Genomic DNA, 23,614 nt, shown 5'->3' on the forward strand with positions numbered 1-23,614 from the left:
CATATATAAAAATCAACTTAAAATCGATTAAAATGCAAGACTGGAAACTATAAACCTAATACTGAAAATAAATAAATAAGGGAAAAGCTCCATGACATTGTCTGGGCAAAGATTTTTTTTTCTTTTTTTCTTTTCTTTTCTTTTTTTTTTTGGCTCCGAAGCACAAGCAACAGAAGCTAAAGCAGACAGACGGGACTGCATCAAACTAAAAGAAGTTTCTGCACTGCAAAGGAAACAGCAAAGTGAAGAGACAAACCACAGAATGGGAAAACATTTGCAAACCTTATATCTAATAAAACGTTAATATCCAAAATATATAAGGAATTCAAACATCTAAATGGCAAGAAAACAATCAATCTGATTACAAAATAGGTAAAGGACTTGAACAGACATTTCTCAAAAGAAGATATGCAAATGGCAATACATATGAAAAAAAAAATGCTCAGCATCACTAAGCATTGAGGGAATGAAAATTAAAGCCACAATATCACTTCACACCCATTAGAATAACTTTTTTTTTTTTTTTTTTTTTTTTTGCTGGGTGCGGTGGCTCACGCCTCTAATCCCAGCACTTCAGGAGGCTGAGGCGGGCAGATCACCTGAGGTCAGGGGTTCGAGACCAGCCTGGCCACCATGGTGAAACCGCGTCTCTATTAAAAATACAAAAATTAGCCGGGCGTGGTGGTACGCACCTGTAATCCCACCTACTCGGGAGGCTGAGGCATGAGAATCGCTTGAACCCGGGAGGTGGAGGTTGCAGTGAGCAGAGATGCACTCCAGCCTAGGGGACAAGAGTGAGACATTGTCTCAAAAAATAAATAAATAAATAACTTTTTTTGTTTTGCTTTTTGCTTTGTTTTGCTTTTTGTTTTGAGACCGAGCCTGGCTCTGTCGCCCAGGCTGGAGTGAAGTGGCAAGATCACGGCTCACTGCAACCTCAACCTCCTGGGCTCAAGCGATCCCCTTGCCTCGGCTTCCCAATTAGCTGAGACCACAAGTATGTGCCACCACGCCCCGCTGATTTTTATTTATTTTGTAGAGACGGGGACCCCCCTATGTTACCCAGGCTGCTCTCAAACACTTGGGTTGGAACTCCTGGGCTCAAGCAATCCTTCCACCTCGGCCTCCCAAGGTGCTGGGATTACAGGCATGACCCACCACACCTGTAACAATCTTTCATCTTTTTGACAAAATCTTTTTGATAAATGCCAGCTTTTATCAAAAAGATGAAAGATGATAACAAGCGTTGACAAGGCCATGGAGAAAAGGCAACTTTTGTACATTGTTGGTGAAAATGTAAAGTAGTACAATCATTATGGAAAATAGTACATAGATACCTCAAAAACTAAAAATAAAATTATCTTATGAGCCAGCAGTCCCACATCTAGGAATAGATCCAAAGGAATTGAAATCAATATATCAAAGAAATATCTGTACTCTCATGTTAATTGCAGTATTAACATTATTCATAAGAGCCAAGATATGGAATCAACCTAAGTGTCCATCATCAGAGGGATATATAAAGAAAATGTGCTAGGCCAGGCGCAGTGGCTCACACTTGTAATTCCAGCATTTTGGGAGGCCGAGGCGGGTGGATCATCTGAGATCAGCAGTTTGAGACCAGCCTGGCCAATGGTGTGAAACCCCATTTCTACTAAAAATGCAAAAATTAGCCGGGCATGATGGCGCATGCTTGTAATCCCAGCTATTTGGGAAGCTGAGGCAGGAGAATCGCTTGAACCTGGGAGACGGAGGTTGCAGTGAGCTGAGATTGCGCCATTGCACTCCAGCCTGGGCGACAAGAGCAAAACTCAAAAAAAAAAAAAAAAAGAAGAAGAAGAAGAAGAAAAGCTATATATACAATGAAATACTATTCAGACTTTAAAAAGAAAAAAATTCTGTCATTTTTCACAATGTGGATGAACCTGGAGGACATTATGCTGAGAGAAATAGCCAGACCCAAAAAGACAAATACTTCATCATCTCACTTATATGTGGAATCTAAAAAAAAAAAAAAAGTTTGACCTCATAGAAATAGAGAGATTAGAATAATGGTTACCAGATGTTATAGGATGGGGTAGGAGTTGGGGAAGGAATAGCATGGTTAGTCAAAGTGTTACGAAGTTTCAGATAGACAAGAGGAATGTTTGGAGATCTGCACAGTAGGGTGGCTATAGACAAAATTTTAAAAGTGAAATTAAATTAAAAAAAAAAAAAAACCTGTCCAAGTTATGAGATGTGTACCTGGAAACATCAAAGACAGAATCTGGCCAGGAGCGGTAATCCCTCGCCTGCAATCCCAGCACTTTGAGAGGCTGAGGGGGGCAGATCAAGCCTAGGAGTTCAAGACCAGATTGGGCAACATGGTGGGAGGATTGCTTGAGTCTGGGAGGTGGAGGCTGCAGTGAGCAGAGATCACAGAGATCACGCCACTGCACTTCAGCCTGGGTGATAGAGTAAAACTCAGTCTCAAAAAGAAAAAAAAAAAGAAAGAGAAAGAAAATTGTAGATGAATGGATATAGCATGTAGATACTTCAGCCATGTACAAGCCTGAAGACCAACATAGGAAACATCTGAATACTTGGTTAAATCATAGATTCAGGAACACCACACCCCCGCCAATCGCCCCGCCACTGAGGTTATAATGCAATAGATCATGATCGAGGCCCAGAATTCTTCATTCATAACAAACACTTTGGGTCATTCTGATGTAACAGCCCAAAGGAGGGTGAGAGGAACAAGAATTTTAATCATTACTGGGGGAGAGTGTAGACTAATAAAATCCTTTTGGAGGGCCATTTGGCAATATCTATAAATATTTTACATTCGTGTATCCTAAGACACAGCAAACTCACTTCTAAAAATTTATATTGCAGTATTACAGATATATACATTCAAAATTTTATGTATGTATATATAAAGTTATTTGTTGCAGCATAGTTTATAATAGCAAAAGATACAGAAAACCCAAATTGTCCAACAGAGAACTGGTTAAATAATATGTGGTAATGTATGCATTGGGATACAATGCATCCTTAAAAAAGAATAAGTTTTCACTTTTTTGATGATAGGGAAAGCTCTCCAAGATATATTGGTTAGGGGAATGGGGCAGGATAAGGAATAATGTTCATAGTATGTTGTCATTTGTGATTTTTTTGAGACAAAAATAGAAATATATATTTTATGTAATATATATTCATATGTGCTTAGTATAATCCTGGAAAAATTAACAACAGTGGTTATCAGTAAAGAATGTAATAAGATGGTTGGGAAATAAGGGTGGGTGCAAGATTTTATAAAGCTTTATACTTTTGAAATCATGTGAATGCAGTGCCTATTCAAAACCTTAAATAAAATAAATAAAATAAAAACTATATTTTTTTTTCTCCGAAGGCCCACGATGGAAATCACAAGTAGAAACTGTTCAATATGGACATTCCTCTCTGTCTTGTTTATGGAGGCATCTTTAGATCTAACTGGGAATGTTGTATGGAGTATATTTTTCAGCTTTGTGGCATCTCTAAGCAGAGACAAATCCTCCTGAAAGCTAGAGATCAGCAGACACTAATGGTTAAATATTTTGTTGGGGATGGGCACTTTAAAGTTAGCAAACAGTAAAAATTTCAGTTAAACTTAGGCTGAAAATACCTGCAAAACATAGTATCAATAATTTGTTGTACATATTTATGTGGATGATTTTTATCATTTACTTTAAGTTTATTAACAGTATTTTTCTGTAGCCCTCAATTAATTATTCAGTTGCTCTCTCAGAAGAACTGGAAACTCTATGGAGAACATAAATATTTCTCGCCCTTAAGAAGGTTACCATCTAGAGGGAAAAGTAAACACTACCCAAAGTGGTGTCTCAACTGGCTACTTTAACTTACAAGTATGATCAGTGTTGCTGACAAGGAATGGTCGCCAAGATTGAGAGAATCTTATACTCAGAACCGAAAATTAGCAGAGGCCAGTTAAGATACATTTAGTAATTTACTCGGTTTCTTGGCGAATTAATCTACCAAAGATAAACGCTAACTATACAGCATTCAGACCCATCTTTTTAGAGGGTTAAATAAAACCTCACGAAACGACGAGGATGGGATTCGAACCCACGCGTGCAGAGCACAATGGATTAGCAGTCCATCGCCTTAACCACTCGGCCACCTCGTCACATGTTAAGCGTGGCAAAGTCATTTTCTTCCTCCGCACAGTTAGTCCTGTAATAATGCTATATTTATTTATTTAATTTTTTTTTCTGGCTTAATCCTGATTCAGTCCTTACAACCACACTCAGAATCGAGTATTTTTAGGTACATTTCGCAGCAACCACAAAAGTGATAAATGACACCTAGAGTGGTTCAGTTACTCGGCACATATCAAACAACAGATAAAAGCAGTACGCGTAGGTGTTAAACACGTAGATCCTTGCTGAACACCGGAAGGAATGGACATAGGATTTGAACCCTGATTTGCTGACCTGGCTCCAGCCAGCTACTCTGGGTTCTCCCTTTGGAGGGACGGGATTATTCCTTCTCCTGATAAGAACATCTCCAGGGATTCCTGTTTTCTGGGAGGTGCCAGAAATTAGTAAATAAACTACAACGAACAACAAACCGGCTCTGTGATTGCCTTATACGTTTTTGCTTCTGAAATATGCCAGACAGCAAGGAGATGCTTTCATCTCTCTCTTATTCTTTCTCTGGGGTTTGGAATTATTGCATTGCTGCGATATGCAGCAATGGGTCAAAACAGGGTTGGAAAAAAAGTAGAAAGACTCCCCGATGTGAGCATTTTCGTTCTAGAGTAGTTTGGAATGTTACTGCGTAAGATGATTTAGCCTGGCTGCCACCAACACTTAAAGGGTCGGATCGGGAAATCTTTCCTAGAACAGGAGCCAGCTAGCTTGGGTCGGAGTTCTGTCCCACTCACCATGTGACCTGGGCGGGCTACTTCACCAACTTCATCCCATAATTTTTATCTATCCAGGAAAAAGCTGACTTTGACAATTTCAAATAAACCCAGCACCAAGGAACCTATCTACTCACTAGGGCTTCTCGGCTTTTCTGTATCTGGTGGAAAAAATTGGAGATTATTTCTTGCCCGAATGCTGGGTTTTGTTGTTGTTGTTGTTGTTGTTGTTTTGTTTTGTTTTTCCTTCCTTTGAAACCTTTACTTCTGTTTAGGCAGAAGGGACTGTCTTCTCTCCCCATCAAGTTCCTCTACCAAATTTCATATCTCCATCCTCACCATACAACTACCCAGCATGGGAAACTGACCTGTGATCCCTGGGTTAGAGGACTAAAGATTTGTTTATTTAATGATTCAAACAATCGTAGGTATCTATTTAAATGAAGCCAGTTATGATTTTCCAGTCCGAGGTGGGTGTATCACTTGAGGTCAGGAGTTTGAGACCAACCTGGCCAACATGGTGAAACCCTGTTTCTACTAAAACAAACAAACAAACAAAAAACAAACAAACAAAAAAACCATTAGCTGAGTGCGGTGGTGCGCGCTTGTAATCCCAGCTACTCGTGAGGCTGAGGCACAAAAATCGCTTGAACCCAGGAGGTGGAGGTTGCAGTGAGCCGAGATCACACCACTGCACTCCAGCCTGGGTGACAGAGTGAGACTTTGTCGAAAAGAAAAGAAAAGAAAAGAAAAGAAAAGAAAAGAAAAGAAAAGAAAAGAAAAGAAAAGAAAAGAAAAGAAAAGAAAAGAAAAGAAAAGCAGAAAGTAATTATAGCAAGGTTGCAAGATACAAGGTTAATATATAAAATTCAATTTGTTTTCTACATACTAACAATACTCATTTGGAATTTGAAATTAAGAAAGCAACACTATTTATATTAGCACCAAAAGAAGAAACGAAGAAACAGAAAAGAAAACAAAAAAGAAACAGGATACTGAAATATAAATCTAACCAGATATGTACAAGATCTATGTGAGGAAAGCTGCAAAACTCTGATTAAAGCGATCAGAGAATCCAAATAAATGGAGAGATATTCCATGTTCATGGATAGGAAAACTCAATATTGTCAAGACATCAGTTATTTCCATTTGATCTATAGATTCAACACAATCCTAATCAAAACCCCAGTGAGATACTTAGTTTTAGAAAAAACAAACAAACTCAAAATGTACATGGAAAGGCAAAAGAATCAGAATAGCCAACACCATGCAAAAGAACAATGCTGAAAAACTAACAATACCCAATGTCAAAATTACAGTAATCAGGACAGTGTGGTGTTGTGATATGGTTTAGGTGTGTCCCCACTGAAATCTCATCTTGAATTCCCACGTGTTGTGAAAGGGACCTTGTGGGAGGTAATTGAATCATGGGGGCAGGTCTTTCCGTGCTGTTCTCATGATAGTGAACAAGTCTCATGAGATCTGATGGTTTTAAAAAGGGAAGTTTCCCTGCACAAACTCTTCTCTTGTCTGCCACCATGTGAGACATGCCTTTCACCTTCCACCATGATTGTGAGGCCTCCCCAGCTACATGGAACTGTAAGTCCAGTAGACCTCTCTCTTTTGTAAATTGCCCAGTCTTGGGTGTGTCTTTATCAGCAGTGTGAAAATATACTAATACAGTTGTCAAAATAGAAAAATAAATGAATGGGAAGAAGTGAGATTCAGAAATAGACCCATAGTAAACTTATCTTTGACAAGGGAGCAAAAGCAATTCATTGGAGAAAAGCATGATTTTTTAAAAACAAATTTTAATAAAACAATTGGAGATCCATATGTTAAAAAAAAGACTTTAGGGCCGGGCGCGGTGGCTCAAGCCTGTAATCCCAGCACTTTGGGAGGCCGAGGCGGGTGGATCACAAGGTCAGGAGATCGAGACTATCCTGGCTAACATGGTGAAACCCCGTCTCTACTAAAAATACAAAAAACTAGCCGGGCGCGGTAGCGGGCGCCTGTAGTCCCAGCTACTTGGGAGGCTGAGGCGGGAGAATGGCGTGAACCCGGGGGGCGGAGCTTGCAGTGAGCCGAGATCGCGCCACTGCACTCCAGCCTGGGAGACACAGTGAGACTCCGTCTCAAAAAAAAAAAAAAAAAAGACTTTAGACATTGACCTTAACATTTTCATAAAAATTAACCCAAAAATTGATTATACACCTAAATGTAAAACACAAATCTATAGGATTTCTAGCAGATAACATAGGAGAAAATCTAGGTTGTGTTAGCTTTGGCAATTAGTTTATAAAGACAACACCAAACGCAAAACATCTGAAAAAAGAAAAAAGTTGGATTTCATTAAAATTAAAACTTCTCTGTGAAATACACTGTTAAGGGAACGAAAAGAAAATGTACAAGAACTCTCAAAAATTTAACAAGAAAACAAACGACCTAGTTAAAATGTAGGCAAAAGATCTGGACACTTCACTAAAGAAGATGGCAGGTAAGCTTATTTATAGATTCTCAACATCATACGTCACTAGGGAATTGAAAATCAAAACAGTAGGTGGGGAGTGGTGGCTCATGCCCGTAATCCCAGAACTTTGGGAAGCTAAGGCAGGCGGACTACTTGAGGCCAGGAGTTCGAGACCAGGCTGGTCAACATGGCAAACCTCCATCATTACTAAAAATACAATAATTAGGCGGGCATGATGGTGTGTGACTGTAGTCGCAGCTACTTGGGAGGCTGAGGTTAGAGGATTGCTTTAGCCCAGGAGATTGCAGTGAGCTGAGATCCCACCACTGTACTCCAGCCTGGGTGACAAAGTGAGACTGTGTCTCAAAAAAGTAAAATGTAAAAAAGTAAACAGAGTTTTAAGAAATTTATCACCCAGAAACAATATATGAACCTACTTTGGATCATAAGTCGAACAACTCACCTATAAAAAAAATTTTGCATAACTGGGAAAATTGAACATGGACTAGGTATTAGATAATATTAAGAATTTTAGTTAAATATTTTAGAAGTGATAAAGTTATTAAAATTATGGTTTTGTTTGTTCATTCTTTTTGTTTTCTGTGATACAGCCTCAGGAGGTCCTGACAACATAAGCCCATTTTTTAAAATGTTCTTTTCTCTTACACATATACTGAAGTATTTAAACATCAAATTACATGGTGCTTAGAAGTAGCTTAAAATACTTCAGTGGAGAAAAGGAGGGATGAATGAAATAAGAACAGTAAATGCTAATTGTTGTTGAACCTGGTTGATGTGTGCATGGAAAGTCAGTATACCATTCTCTCTAACTTTATGTAAGTTTGAAAGCTTTAATAAACAAAACTAGAAGAACTTTTTTCAATGCAAGCATTAGTTGTCAACTACCTATTTTTGTCAATGATATTCAAAATTACTCTCTTGTTTCGAGAGGAGGAGGGGGACAGGGTCTTGCTCTGTCGCCCACGCTGAACTGCAGTGGTGGGATCTCAGTTCACTGCAGCCTACGCCTCTCAGGCTCAAATGATCCTCTCACCTTAGCCTCCCAAGTTGCTGGAACTACAGGCATGTACCACCACACCTGGCTAATTCGTGTGTGTGTATTTTTAGTGGAGATGGGATTTTGCCTTGTTGGCTAGGCAGGTCTCGAACTTCTGACCTCAAGTGATCCGCTCGCCTCAGCCTCCCGAAGTGATGGGACTACAGACGTGAGCCACTGCGCCCAGACAGAACTCTCACTCTTAAGGCTCCACCGATGTTGAACTGTTTGAGGGGGGAAAAGTCGTTGTTCTGTGGGACCCTGGTACTGAAGACACGATCTGGGTGACCCCTAGCTCTATCCTACTCACCCACCCCTCTATGCTCTCCATTTCTCTCTCTCTTCTGACATAATGAGGCATGCAGGCCTGAGTGAAGGAGTACCTTCTGGCAGCTATGGGAACTATGGCTATGCTGATAGTGCATATAATGCCTGTGAAGAAGAAAGAGAGACTCACTGAAAGTTTGACCTGTATAGGTCCTTTGGTTTATTTTTTAATTTAATTTAATTTTTATTTATTTTTTTCTGATGGGTTATCTTTTCTTACATATGATGATGATAATTCATGACACTTAAATAGTGATGTTTTGTTTTGTTTTTGACACAGAATCTTGCTCTGTCACCCAGGCTGGAGTGCAGTGGCATGATCTCAGCTCACTGAAACCTCAGCGTCCCGGGTTCAAGTGATTCTCCTGCCTTAGCCTTCTGAGTAACTGGGACTACAGGTGCTCACCACTACACCCACCTAGTTTTGTGTTTTTAGTAGAGACAGTGTTTCACCGTGTTGGCCAGGCTGGTCTCAAAACTCCTGAGTTCAGGTGCTCTGCCCACCTCGGCCTCCCAAAGTTCTGGGATTACAGGCGTGAGCCACAGTGCCCAGCCTCTTTTTGCCTAAATCTTTCTAATAATTTTTGATGATAATGACCTCTCTTTCTTCTCTGCCCTAATACCTCATTCTTTAAATAAAGCTTATGATTTTGGCATGTGTCTAGTAGGGCCCAATTCATATATGTATTAGTCTAGTCACTGTTTTATATTAACTTTATAAATTCCATTGACTTGGCTTATAATAGCTTTATGATTTTTGCTACTTCGGTAGGCCATTTGATTATCGTTGGTGACAGAATAACGTAATTACTAAACTCTGAATGGAAATAAAGTATTCAATAAACTCAAATTGAACTTGGAGTATTGTTGCTTTAATTTATGGAAAGCAAATCACAAAGGTGGACTGCTGAGTAAAAGAAAATATTAAAATAATATTAAATACTCTGTATTGCTGCTACTTTGGGATTTATCCATTTATAGGCAACAAAAATACATTTTTAAATAAAATTTTAAACACTTTCTCATCCTTAAAGTTTACTTTGATGGGTACACAAGGCTAGATTGGCAATTATTTTATTTCAGTATTTCCAAAATATATTTTATTGTTTCCTGGATTTTACCATGAAGATGCTTGTTAACATTCTAATTGTTCTTTCTTTGCAGAAAATCTATACATTCTCTCTGGCTGATTTGAGATATCCTCTTATGTTTGGTATAACACAGTTTCAGTATGAGGTGTGTAGTTATAGTTGTTTCTCTTTAACTTGCTTGTGACACATTTGCTTTCTGACTCTCTAAGTGAAAATTCTCTCTCCAATTTGGGAAATTTTCCAGGTATATTATATCTAAATATTACCTCACTTACATTTTTTTCTCTTCTTTTATTCCTGAACTCTAATCATGTATACTTCAGAATTTTCACATAATCTTCTATTTCCATTATTGTTTTTTTAAAATCAGTTTTCTGTGGCTGTGTAATAAAGTACTCCAAACCTGGTGGCTTAAAACAACATAGAACTCAGGTGAAATGTATCATCTCATCTCCTTGTGAAATCAGCTGGATTTACAAATTAATGTGAGTTGGCAGGTCAGCTGGGACTTGCTGCTCCTGGATGCCCTTAATGCCTGGATGTCTGATACTTGGCAAGGGCTATTTTCTGGAGTTCATCAGTTTTCCTTCATGTGATCTCCCCAACAGGACTGCCCAGCTTTCTTAGACAGTGATAATGTCCCAACATGTTGAGAACTGAAGCTGCAAGCTTTCTTGAGACCTGCACTTAGAAGTAACACAACGTCACTGCCACTGTGTTCCAATGGTCAAAGCAGATCACAAAGGCAGCCCACATTCCAGGGTTAGGGGAATAAGATTTGGCTCCACCTTCTGATGGGAGGAGATGCAAATAATTCGCAGTCATGTTTACCTATCTCAGCTTGCTTCATATGTTCCATGTTCTTAACCATTTTTGCTGTATTCTGGGTTAATGTTTTGTCTTTATCTTTCAGCTTAGTAATTCCTTCCCCAGTTGTAGCTAATATGCTATTTAGCCTTGTCCATTAGGAATTATTTTTGGCCGGGCACAGTGGTTCACGCCTATAATCCCAGCACTTTGGGAGGCCGAAGCTGGTGGATTACCTGAGGTCAGGAGTTCAAGACCAGCCTGGCCAACATGGTGAAACCCCGTCTCTACTAAAACTACAAAAATTAGCCGGGCGTGGTGGCACACCCCTGTAATCCCAGCTACTCGGGAGGCTGAGGCAGGAGAATTGCTTGAGCCCAGGAGGCAGAGGTTTTAGTGAGTGGATGTCGTGCCACTACACCCAGTCTGGCTAACAGAGCGAGACTCTGTCTCAAAAAACAAAAATCTTTTTTTAACTATTGTTCTTTATTTACTGAATCTAAATTTTTACATAATTTTACTCACTCTTTTGCATACTTCCATTTGTAATCATATCCTTAATTTATTGCTATATATCATACATAGCTATTATACATTTTGTATCTTAAAATTTAACATCTACAGTTCTTTAGGTTTCAACATGACTTTTTTGTATCTGTTGAGTCTCAAGCATAGTAATTTACCTTCTTAGGTTTGTAGTAATCTTTATTATTAACCTTATTTTGTGATCTTAACATAAGAGCGTTCTGCAGGCCTAACTCGGGGAAGTTTTCTTTCAGGGAGGATATATTTCTACTTCTGCCAGGAGCTAGGGGACAAACTTGACCCTGAACCACTTGGTCTCACTACAGGTTTTGCCCCATAACAAGAGTGTCAGGCTCAGCTCCTCCACCTCTCTGCTTTTCTGACATTAAATATTCATCCTCATAGTTGTAGTATTTCTACTGGTATCTGATTTCAGGTTAAACCCACTCCTCTGTTGGTCCAGGTTGGCTTCCAGCAGTTCTTGCTCCCAACTGTTCTAACTTCCAGGAACTTTAGGCAGAGTTCCAACAGTTACGGCTTTGACTACTCACTGCCCTGACCTGAGCTCCAGGTGTTTCTAAGTCACTTTAGCTCTCAGAAAATATTCACTTATTTTTGTTTTGAGTGACTTCTAAAGAATTCCTTAATCCTTTGTGAGACCAAAAATGTCACAAAAAGTGTACTATCGAGACTTTGTTGGGAAGATTTTTTTAAAGCAAGAACCAGAAAGTACAGACCAATGGCTGAAAAATATATAAGCATGCAAGATTATTTAGTATTCCAATGGATAACGTATACCCTGAGCCTAGTCATGAGAAAGTATCAGTCAGTGAAAGACATTCTATTTTTAAAAATGAAATGAGGCCCGGGTGGTGGCTCACGCCTGAAATCCCAGCACTTCGGGAGGCCAAGGAGGGCGGATCACGAGGTCAGGACTTTGAGACCAGCCTGGCCAACATGGTGAAACACCCGTCTCTACTGAAAATACAAAAAAAAATTAGCCAGACGCAGTGGTGGGCACCTGTAATCCCAGCTACTCAGGAGGCTGAGGCAGGAGAATCATTTGAACCCAGGAGGCAGAGGTTGCAGTGAGCCAAGATCGTGCCATTGCACTCCAGCTGGGCGACAGGGCGAGACTCTGTCTCGGAAAAAAAAAAAAGAAAGAAATGAAAATAACACTATTTTTTAAATGACATATCAATGTCATAAAAAATAAAGACTATGCAAATATTCTTCATTAAAGAAGACTAAAAAAGATATGACAACTAAATGCAACGCCTGACCCTAGACTAGATCCTGTATGAGAGGAAAACATCAAGTCAATTGGTCAACTTGAAATGCAGACTGTAGATTAAATACAGCTATTGTATCAATGTTATATTTACAAAAGTTCCTAATAGTACTGTGGGTATATGGTAAAATACTTAGTAAAGGAAATGGACGTGATGTATGCAACGTACAGGAGCGAGAAGCAGCAAATGATAAGGCAAATGGGGTAAAATATTAATATCTAAATCCAAGTAAAAGATAGAAGGGTATTTTTGTATTATTTCTATTTTTTCAACTTTTTAGTGAGTTATAAATTGTTTCAGAAAGAGAGAGGGAGAGATTTCAACGGAGGTGCCTCAGAAGTCAGTAGTTGTGAATCTGGGTTGGGCTGGGCCAGCTCTTTAAAACGTGGGAAGCTTCCCCCACCTCCCCTCACCATTCGAGAAACCAATAATTTTTCATTGCTCCATGGTTTCCTACAGATCGGTCGCCAAGAAACAGATGCCAGCCCTGCCTTACCTAATTCATCTTTTTTTCAAATAACACTACTACCCCACCCCTACCCCCATCAGCTTGGCTTAGCAGGGGACCCTCAGAGTTTTGTCGGAGGTAAAGTACTCTAGAAGTGCCGATCTGGGTGCCTACGTTATGCCTCTCACTCGGGCCCAGGTTTCCAGTTTGTCCTTGTGATTGATTCATGACATCTTGAGCTCGCAAGAACGTTCCCTGCCATCACCACTAAATGTTCAGTGGACGTTATGGGTTTTTGGAAACGGAAGTGATTTGAGAGTATTTGTTCCAAGAAAGGCAGCGCTGGGCGCGGGGACTGGAACTCGGTAGGCGAGGATCCCCTTTGATGCCCCCCTACAATTCCCCTTCAAACACGTAGGTCTCAGCTGGTACTGCGCTACTGGCTTCGGCCTCCGGAGGGGCCTTATGGTTGAAAAGAGCAGGAAATCAAGCTGGAAAATGCGAGAGACAACAGATTGTCTGCTTTCAGGCTCCTTCCTTTGTAATTTCACTGTGTTGCTTTCTTTGGACGCTGCTTGTGCAGGACGTAGGCTAGCTGTTTCACAAACTGCGGAGTTTGCATTCATGATTTCACTGGAATTTACTGAATCTTTGAGAAATACCGATTATAAATCATGAAAGAAATGCAAAGCAAACTGCCTACGGTTGGGGGTGTAGCTCAGTGGTAGAGCGCGTGCTTAGCATGTACGAGGTCCCGGGTTCAATCCCCGGCACCTCCACCAGTTTTGGGAGTGAGCACTTTCTCCCCCGGCTTTCCACTTTCATTTCTCCCTCCCGTTAAATAAACCTGGTCTCACTCACTCAATTTTCTGCTTGTCTGTACAGCCTTTGCGGTGTTCAATATCTGTATCGATCGATAGAATTGCCACACCAGGAAGTTTTGAACCCTTTGTAACGAGCATTTTTGCAAATTAATCGGCCTGGTTTCTTTGGATTTCATGCTATGGTATTACTGAAAAACAGAAAAAAACAGAAAAAATATAAAAATAATAAGAGACCCTTTGTTTTATTCACTGTTCTTTTCTTTTTTGAATTCTGAAGAGTTCTTGGAGCAAAGAACAGCATGGAAGTTTAATAGCAGAAACATATCTTATTGATGTCTTTCTTCTGAGCTTCCAACCACCCTATACCTTACCTTTTCTTGAATCACCAGATATGGAAGCAGTGGGCCCTGTTAGTATCATGTGGTGATAGGTACATGAAGGACAATAAAATGCTGTCTGTCATAGCATAGGGTGCCTCCCAAGTCTAATCTGAATGAGACAGATGGGATTGGCTGGTTAAATGAAGCCAGAAGTACTGCCCCTTTGCTGAAATAGCTTAGTGGGAGTGTGAGAGACTAGGCATCCAAATATCTCTTGTTCAAGAAAATGTCATTAAACATAAATGACATGTTGTTGGGAAAAGGGCTTGTGGGAAAAGAGCTTGTGGGGTGCCTGCATAAACTGGCCATAAAAATATGAGACAATAAGTTGTGGAAAGCCACAAGAGGCCTCTGAGGAGGAAAGCCTCCTAATTGCCATCATGTTCCCATGCTCAGAGCGAGACCCCCTCTCTTATCTGTAAACACTGTGTTCAAGGAGAAAGACACTCCTTCGAAACACTGGAATGTGGACAGACGTGCAGGCTCTAGTTAAGCCTGCTCCCACTAGCTACTCTCTGATAAGTTAAAGATACGCTGTTTGAGCACAAAGGAGATTCATTTAAACCACTATTGCTATAGATTATGGCTATGACGCACTGCCACCTATTCACTTTTTCGCCCCGAACATCTGCTTGTTAGATCTAAGTGATTGTACTCTTAGCGTGGAGATCAGAGCCCTGAGCCTTTTGCAGCCTCCATTTTGCAACTGGCCCCCTGGCTCCCCACCTTTACTCTTAACTTGTCTCTTCTCAATCCTTTGTCACCACTGAACTTTGGGTACCCTACGGGGGGTGTTGAGGCTGGTCCCCAACACATGTTGAACTCATTTTACAAACATATTTAACTAGAAGACCACCTCCACTGCCCCTAACACAAAAAAGTCTCCCACAACACCTACATATGTTAATCAATCCAAATTAAAGGTGATTTACCTACACCAGAGCTAGTATGAAATATTGATCAAATATATAGTATGAGAGGAAAGAAACCAGTTTTTCCCTTTTTAACTTATTGATTTCTAGAAATTATGTTTTATTCTGATAAATAATTCTGTATAATATATAATGTTAATAGATGTTTATGAGGCTGGGCATGGTGGCTTATGCCTGTAATCCCAGAACTTTGAAAAGCTGAGGCAGAAGAATTGCTTGAGCCCAGGAGTTCCAGACCAGCCTGGGCAACATAGAGAGACCTCATCTCTACAAACAATCCTTTTTTTTTTTTATTAGCAGGTCATGGTGGTGCATGCCTGTATTCCCAGCTAGCTACTTGGGAGGCTGAGGCAGGAGGATCACTTGAGCCCAGGAGGTTAAGGCTGCAGTGAGCTGTGATTGTGCCACTGCACTCCAGCCTGGGCAAAGAGAGCAAAACATCGTCTGAAAAAAAAAGCGGGGGAGGTGTTTATGGTATATTTAAGTCTTTTTACAGTATTTTGTGATCAAATACATTTAAATTATTTTTCATGACAAGACAAGTATATTCATTATCTTCACTACTACTAAACATTGTAACGGAGGTATTAGCCAAAGCATTTAGACATGAAAAAGTAATTAAAGGATTAACTGTTGGATAGAATGGGATAAAGCTGTCTATGTATCTTGGTAGGATTATATATCTGGAAGCCACCCCTCAAAATGAAAAACTAATTATAAATAGAGAATTTGGTAAAGAAGCTGGATGCAAAGTTAGCATAAACATACACACTCATACACACACACACAAAAAATAGCTTTTCCATATTCAACCTTTGAATGTTTTTGAATATCAGTTTTATTTTGAAAGCTAACAAATGAAGGAAAAGAATCAAGTATTTATCCTATCTCTCCTGTATGGAATGTATTTCAGGATAAACATATAGTTGATGAGGGAAAGATTTTTCTTCTCGGGAAATAACAGCTAATAAATGCAGGAGAGATTACGAAATTAGAGTCAACATTTTGCACCTGGTATTACTGTAACGCATCCAGGTCACAATTGGCAATGGCTGCTATAACCATGAGGTGAAATTGGATGAAATACTCTAGAATGGTTGGAGCAGGCTGATGTCACCTAAAACCAAAGCTAAATTTTATATCATCAGATGTGAGACAACCACAAATCATGTGACCCATAATAAAGTAGAACATAACCAGGACCGCAATAAAATACTGGTGTTGAAAATTAAATTTCTATAATCAAATAGATAAAAACCATTTGTTTACAGTAAATATTGGAGATACAGAAATGTGTTTAATAACATTATAATGATGCAATCAGCTAAATCCAGAATGTGGAAAATTCTCCTGGACAAATTGACCTTCAAGAAAGAAATGGCATGGAGTCTGGGCACATTGACACATGCCTGAAATCCAAGCTTTTTGGGAGGCGAGGAGGGCTGATCACTTGAGGTCGGGAGTTCAAGACCAGCCTAGCTACATGTTGCAACCCCGTCTCTACTAAAAATACAAAAATTAGCCGGCTGTGGTGGCAGGCGCCTGTAATCCCAACTACTTGGGATGCTGAGGTACAAGAATCGCTTAAAACCATTAGGGCTTTTTATTCCCCAGGTTTTTAAAATAACCTTTTTTTTTTTTTAAAGGTAATATGTGCATTATAGGAAATTAAAAAACACAAGAGGCCAGGCGTGGTGGCTCATGCCTGTAATCGCTGCACTTTGGGAGTCTGAGGTGGGTGGATCACCTGAAGTCAGGAGTTTGAGACCAGCCTGGCCAACATGATGAAACCCCATCTCTACTAAAAATACAAAAAAATTAGCTGGGTGTGGTGGTGTGCGCCTGTAATCCCAGCTACTCAGGAGGCTGAGGCAGGAGAATTGCTTGAATCTGGGAGGTGGAGGTTGCAGTGAGCCAAGGTCACACCACTGCACTCCAGCCTGGGTGACAGAGCGAGACTCCAAAAAAAAAGAAAGAAAGAGACAGAAGGAAGGAAGGAAGGAAGGAAGGAAGGAAAGAAGGAAGGAAGAAAGGAAAAAAAAAACCCACAAGAAACAAAGAACAAAGTCATCCACAATCACAAGTAGTTTATATTTTGATGTGTCCTTCTAGGTCCCGTGTGTGTGTGTAGACATAACATCCAGTTATATGGGATTGAGATTGCACAGTATATAGTATATGCTTTTTTACACATTATAAATATTTACCAATTCAGAATTGCAAAGCTATATGAGTATTTTGATGACTAAGAATATACAGCACCAACTCAGTCTGTTAGAAAAAAAATGTAATCCTGCTTTTTTGGGGGACAAAAATTTTATAGAAGGCAAAAATGGCAACATGCCTCTCGATAAAAGCATTAGCAGAGTTCTGATTAAAATACTGCATTCCCTTAGTGCTCAATTTAAAATAAAACATAAAGCAACTGAATACACTAAGTATAAGGTTTCTAAGAGAATTCATTAACAGATCTATACCATTAAAATATTAGCAAGAAGATATGTTTCCCTTGAATTACTTCATGTATTCCTATAGTACAGCCAAAGGAGATGCACATGTATCAATGGTTCTCATCAAAATGGAAATATGGACACATCTGCATTCATCTCTCCCTTTATACTTCCTTCTGCCCCTCTGCTGCTAACCTGATGAACAAGTCCTGATATACACTGCCCAGTGGTGGTTTCACAATTCCATGTCCAAGATACATCTTTTCTAAAGATGTTTACTGAAAAGTAAAGTGCTCATATAGACATATGGTTATCATCTAAAACCATGTTCTAGATAATGGAGATACTAGCAAAGAGCCTTTCCCTTCACCTTTCCTCTTCTCCCTCTTCCACCATCCAAGTGGCTATGTCCAGCTCCAAGAGGTGGATTAACAAAGGTCACTCCCAGAAGACAGGCCTTCCTAAAAACTAATAAAAGGATATAAAAGGATGGTTTTACTACCTCTACTTCCAACACACTTTGAGCAAAAGGACTTACCTTTTAATATACAACAATATTAACTAAAATGCACGTATAGAACAATGGTTAGACCATCTGAACTAATCTAACTCACCTGTACAGAACTCTTCCCCCTACATACTTCTTCCTCCACAACTTGCCACTACCCAGTGAAAAGTCAATATACTCTCCAAAACATCAAGTTTAACAATTCCATTCCCAAATACAACCACTCCTAGGCAATTTTAGTGAAAGATGTTACTTAGTCTCTACTTTTAACCTATGTTGTGTGCTTTTACACATCTAGAAAGACAAGATGTTTCAGATCGGAGTTGTTTTCCACTGTATATACAGTAGCATTGAATAAATGGTGCACATACATAGCACAGGCTATAATTTAAAAGTGTCTTCTAAATAGGAACATTATGGCCTAGAATCCTTCCCCTTCTCACCTCTAAATTAACCCTGTGGACAGGTACGAGCATCCAGAAGAGGTATAAGCATCCAGTTAGAGATTTTAACAATTTCACTTCTGTGGGGGTTTTTTTTGTTTTGTTTTGAGACGGAATCTCACTCTGTTGCCCAGGCTGGAGTGTAGTGGCGTGATCTTGGCTCACTGCAACTTCTGCCTCCCAGGTTCAAGCAATTCTCCTGCCTCAGCATCCCGATTAGCTGGGACTACAGGCGTGTGCCAACATGCCCGGCTAATTCTTTTGTATTTTTAGTAGAGACGGGGTTTCATCGCGTTAGCCAGGATGGTCTCGATCTCCCAAGCTCGTGATCCGCCCGCCTCGGTCTCCCAAAGTGCTGGGATTACAGGCGTGAGCCACCGCGCCCAGCTCATTTCTGTGTTTTTAGGAACACTCTATGAATTTTAACACAAACTGTACTCAATGTATCAGTTTACTAACTCTACTTTTGTCACACACTAGCAACCTCCTTACCATCTGGAAAGACTAGATGTTGTAAATTAGGACTCCTTTGTGGATTTATATACACTATATACACAGCACTGTAAAAGACTATAAACACACTGGTATAAAGCCCTTTGCACTTTCTTCTCCTTCCTCCCTGAACCAGCACAAATATAATAATGTGTACTGCTCAGGGAAGTAGTTTGATCAATTTTCAAAAGATAATATTTCATATGAATCAAAAGGGTATCTACAATGCATTTTGTGCACTTCTAAACACTTAGAAAGCCTAGACTTTTCAAATAAGGACTTAAGTTTGTCCACTATATACACAGTAGTGTTGAATAAACTACATACATGTAACAGTGGTTATATCTGAAAGTGTCTTCTAAATTGAAACATTCTAGTCTAGAATCCTTAATTTCTTCCAACTCCTCTCCACCACAAACCCAGTGGATATAGGCACGTGTGTCACTTAGCCGATGTTATCATTTCATTTCCAAAAGTCCTTTTCAGAAGACAGTCTTTAAATGAATTTTAACACAAAGTGTACAAAATGTGTTAGTTTATTAACACTACTTTTGTCATAAACTGGCAACCTCTTTAATATCTAGAGACTAGATGTTATAAAAATTAACTAGATATTATAAAGTTTAATATCTAGAGACTGGGCCGGGCGCGGTGGCTCAAGCCTGTAATCCCAGCACTTTGGGAGGCCGAGACAGGCGGATCATGAGGTCAGGAGATCGAGACCATCCTTGCTAACACGGTGAAACCCCATCTCTACTAAAAAATACAAAAAACTAGCCGGGCGAGGTGGCAGGCGCCTGTAGTCCCAGCTACTCGGGAGGCTGAGGCAAGAGAATGGCGTGAACCCGGGAGGTGGAGCTTCAGTGAGCTGAGATCCGGCCACTGCACTCCAGCCTGGGCAACAGAGCGAGACTCTGTCTCAAAAAATAAAAATAAAAATAAAAATAAATATCTAGAGACTGTATATTATAAAATACACACTTGACAACTCATTTGTCCAGTATATACACAATATGCACAATATAGAAAAGTTAAATGAAATGCACATAACATATAAGGCAATGAATAAGCTGAAATTTTCTAGTACTAACAACACACCTTTTGCAGTTTCTTTCCACCCACCTCCCTCAACTCAACGAACAAGTAGAGAGCACACTGTTCAGAGAGGTGGTTTAACAATTCCACTTCCAAACACAGTATTTCCCATCAGTCTTTAAAAGCTATTTAAAAGTGTTGTTCAACTACTTCTACTTTTAAATACATCAAGCAGTTCTAAATAGCTGAACATACTAGATATTTCATATGACTTTTCCACCATGTACACAGCACTGTGAAATAAAATTGCATACATGCAACAATAGTTGTAATCTGAGGTATCTTCCAAATATGATCATTTTGGTCTTGAACCATTCCCTCCTCACTTCCTTCTCTCTGACTTCAATTCAGTGGACATGTACAGGCACATGTAATGCTTAGAGATGGTGGAACAAATTTGTATCCAAAAGTCATTTACAGAAGACAAGCTTTCCAATGAATTTCAACACAAAGTGTACAAAAGGTGCTAATTTTACTGAGTACTTTGTCATACACTGGCAACCTCTAACATCTAAGGGACTAGATGTTGCAAAATTATGACTCATTTGTTTATTATAAAGTTTATACACTGCAAAACAAAATCCACAAAACTTACAGAAAAATGGTGTCTAAAAAGTCCAAGTATAAACACACTAGCATATTACCTTTTGCGATATCTTCCCTCCCACTTCCACTAAACCATTAAACAAGTATAGACACTACTATGCCGCTCACAGAGGTGGTTTAATAATTCCACTTTCTTTTCTTTTCTTTTCTTTTTTTTTGAAATGGAGTTTTGCTCTTGTTGCCCAGGATGGAGTGCAATGGCATGATCTTGGCTCACTGAAATCTCTGCCTCCCAGGTTCAAGTGATGCTCTGTATTCCCAAGAAGCTGGGAATACAGACATGCGCCACCATGCCCAGCTGATTTTGTATTTTCAGTAGAGACAGAGTTTCACCATGTTGACCATGGCTGGTTTCGAACTCCTGACCTCAGATCATCCACCCACCTTGGCCTCCCAAAGTGGTGGGATTACAGGCGTGAGCCACCGCGCCCGGCAACAATTCCACTTTCAAAAGACACTATTTCTTATGAATTTTAGCAAAAAGATATTTTTAAGTGATTATTTTACTCTTACTTTTACAATAGAGGTTAAATGTTACCTGTACATTTAACATATGCCAGGCACTTCTAAACATCTAGATAGGCTAGATGTTTCAGGCAAGGAGTATATTTGCCCACTATATACAAAGCAGTCTTTTTTTTTTTTTTTGGAGACAGGGTCTTGCTCCATCACCCAGCCTGGAGTGCAGTGGTATGATCTTGGCTCACTGCAACCTCCACCTCCCAGGTTCAAGTGATTCTCCTGTCTCAGTCTTCCAAGTAGCTGGGATTACAGGCGTGCAACACCACACCCAGCTAATTTTTCTATTTTTAGTAGAGATGGGGTTTTACCATGTTGGCCAGGCTGGTCTTGAACTCCTGGCCTCAAGCAATCCACCCACCTCGGCCTCCTAAAGTGCTGGGATTACAGGCGTGAGTCACCGTGCTGGTCCTGCAAAGCAGTCTTGAATAAACTGTACACATGTAACAATAGTTAAAATCTGAAAGAGTCTTTCAAATAAAAATATTCCAGCCTAGAACCCTTCCCATCTCAACCCAGTGGCCAATAATGTTCAAATTTTCAGAAGACAATCTTCCCAAGGAATTTTAAAACAAAATGTTCAAAATATATTAGTTTACTAACTCTACTTTTGTCATATACTGGAAACCTCTTTAATGTCTAGAAAGTCTACATGTAAATTAGGACTTGTTTTCCTCTATAAACACTGTATAAACAGGTAAGGAAAACAAAGTGAACAGACATGAGAGACAATAGCTAATCTTGCCTCACTGTAAGCACACTGGTGGCATAGGGGTGTCTGCACAGCCTCCCTCTCCTCCTCCCCTGAACTAGCGTATAAACACAACGTGTGTTACTGAACTGGTGGTTGGCCATTCTCCTCTTAAAACGTTTCATACGAATTTTAACCAAAAGATATTTACCAAATGGGTTACTTTACTATTTCTAATTTTAACACAAATAGACACTTCAGAACATCTAAAAAGACTAGACATTTCCAGGAGCAGTGGCTCAGGCCTGTAATCCCAGCATTTTGGGAGGCCAAGGTGGGCGGATCACTTGAGGTCAGGAGTTCAAAACCAGCCTGGCCAAATGGTGAAACCCTGTTTCTACTAAAAATACAAAAATTAGCTGGGCATGGTGGCACGTGCCTGTAATCCCAGCTACTTGGAAGACTGAGGCAGGAGAATCACTTGTACATGGGAGGCTACCACGATCGTGCCACTGCACTCCAGCCTGGGCAACAGAGAGAGACTCCATATCAAAAAAAAAAAAAAAAAAAAAAACTGGACATTTCAAAAAGTACTTGGAGTTGTCAGCTACATAAACAGTAGTGAGGAATAAAGTGCACACACAAGACAATGATTATAATATGTAAACGTCTTCTAAATATGACCAGTCTGGCATAGGACCTTCTTCTCTTCCTTCTCACTTCTCCATGTCCTAGTCTAACCCACTGAACAAACGTGTATGTGTCTACTCCTGGTGTTGCTTCCAGAGGTGGTGCAAAAACTCCATTTCAAAAAGTCATCTACAGAAGATGTTTATTTTCCTTTTTTAAAACAAATGGGAATTTACAAGATGTGTGATATTCTTACTCTATCATACGTCGGCAGCTTCTTTCCATCTGGAAGGGCTAGATGTGGCAAATGTTATCTTGTAAAAGTTTTGGGGGAAGCTGAGAGCAGCTTTCTCACATTATATACGCAGACCTTCTATAAACGCCGGTACATCTTCCCAAAGCGTGGGCATCTCCCAAGCGCCAAATGGGGCCTATTACCCCATTTCTCTCTTCCCACATCAAGGTCTGGTAGAAGGAGGGTCAACCGCCCCACGGCCATTACCGTTCCACTCGTCCTCATCCGGGACTCCGCTGACCTTCCAGCCGTTAAGGCCGTTGTCCGTTGTCATCAGGACCAGGTAGGTCTCGCCCGATTGGGACAGAGCGGTCGCCCGAAGACCGGATCTGCGCCGCGCCGTGGCCTAAAGAGGTGGCCGAGCCCGTCCTTAGCTCCGTCTTCCGGGGCTCTGCGCTCCAGTGGCCTCTGCGCGGTTCTTCCCGCCCCGCACACACGCCACCATCCAAAGGCTCTGTGTCCCGGCAGCCACCAGATCACCGAGGTGTGAAGAGAGGTTTCCCGCCGCTTCCAGCCGGGCCTGACAAGTGGGAGGCGAGACAGCGGCCTCTGCTGGAGCTCCGGAGCGCGAGTCGGGCTTTCTTAAGAGGCAAAGCGCGGGAACTGACATCAGGGGTAGGGCGTGCAGAGCGGCATACCTACTTGCTCTGGTTATCTTGAGTTAAAGGGCCACCCTGTGGTCTGGCTGGAGGCAACAGACTGTAAATCAATCGATTGTTCAACATTCCTTCCCAAAGTGGGACACTCGGCAGCCGTGGTTGTCTCCTAAGGTCAGTTCCTGGAATTCTTTTAAATGCATGGTTCTAACATTATGGCGTCACTG

General features: G+C 40.4%; 1 protein-coding gene and 2 non-coding genes across 3 annotated transcripts in view; 1 reads left to right on the plus strand and 2 right to left on the minus strand.

Moving 5' to 3' along the window:
- ZBED9 (zinc finger BED-type containing 9) overlaps nucleotides 1-23,001 on the minus strand; it is a 44,856-nt gene extending 21,855 nt beyond the window's left edge. The window contains exon 1 of the mRNA XM_025383445.1: nucleotides 22,852-23,001. The gene's annotated coding sequence lies outside the window, so the exon portion shown is untranslated. The remainder of the gene's footprint in view (nucleotides 1-22,851) is intronic.
- On the minus strand, nucleotides 4,090-4,171 carry TRNAS-GCU. The gene has a single exon. It is a non-coding gene; the product is annotated as a tRNA-Ser (tRNA).
- Nucleotides 13,634-13,705, plus strand: TRNAA-AGC. The gene has a single exon. It is a non-coding gene; the product is annotated as a tRNA-Ala (tRNA).
- Nucleotides 23,002-23,614: the final 613 nt, after the last annotated feature.

Source organism: Theropithecus gelada, chromosome 4 (genome assembly GCF_003255815.1).
Source record: "Theropithecus gelada isolate Dixy chromosome 4, Tgel_1.0, whole genome shotgun sequence".
Classification (NCBI taxonomy): Eukaryota; Metazoa; Chordata; class Mammalia; order Primates; family Cercopithecidae; genus Theropithecus; species Theropithecus gelada.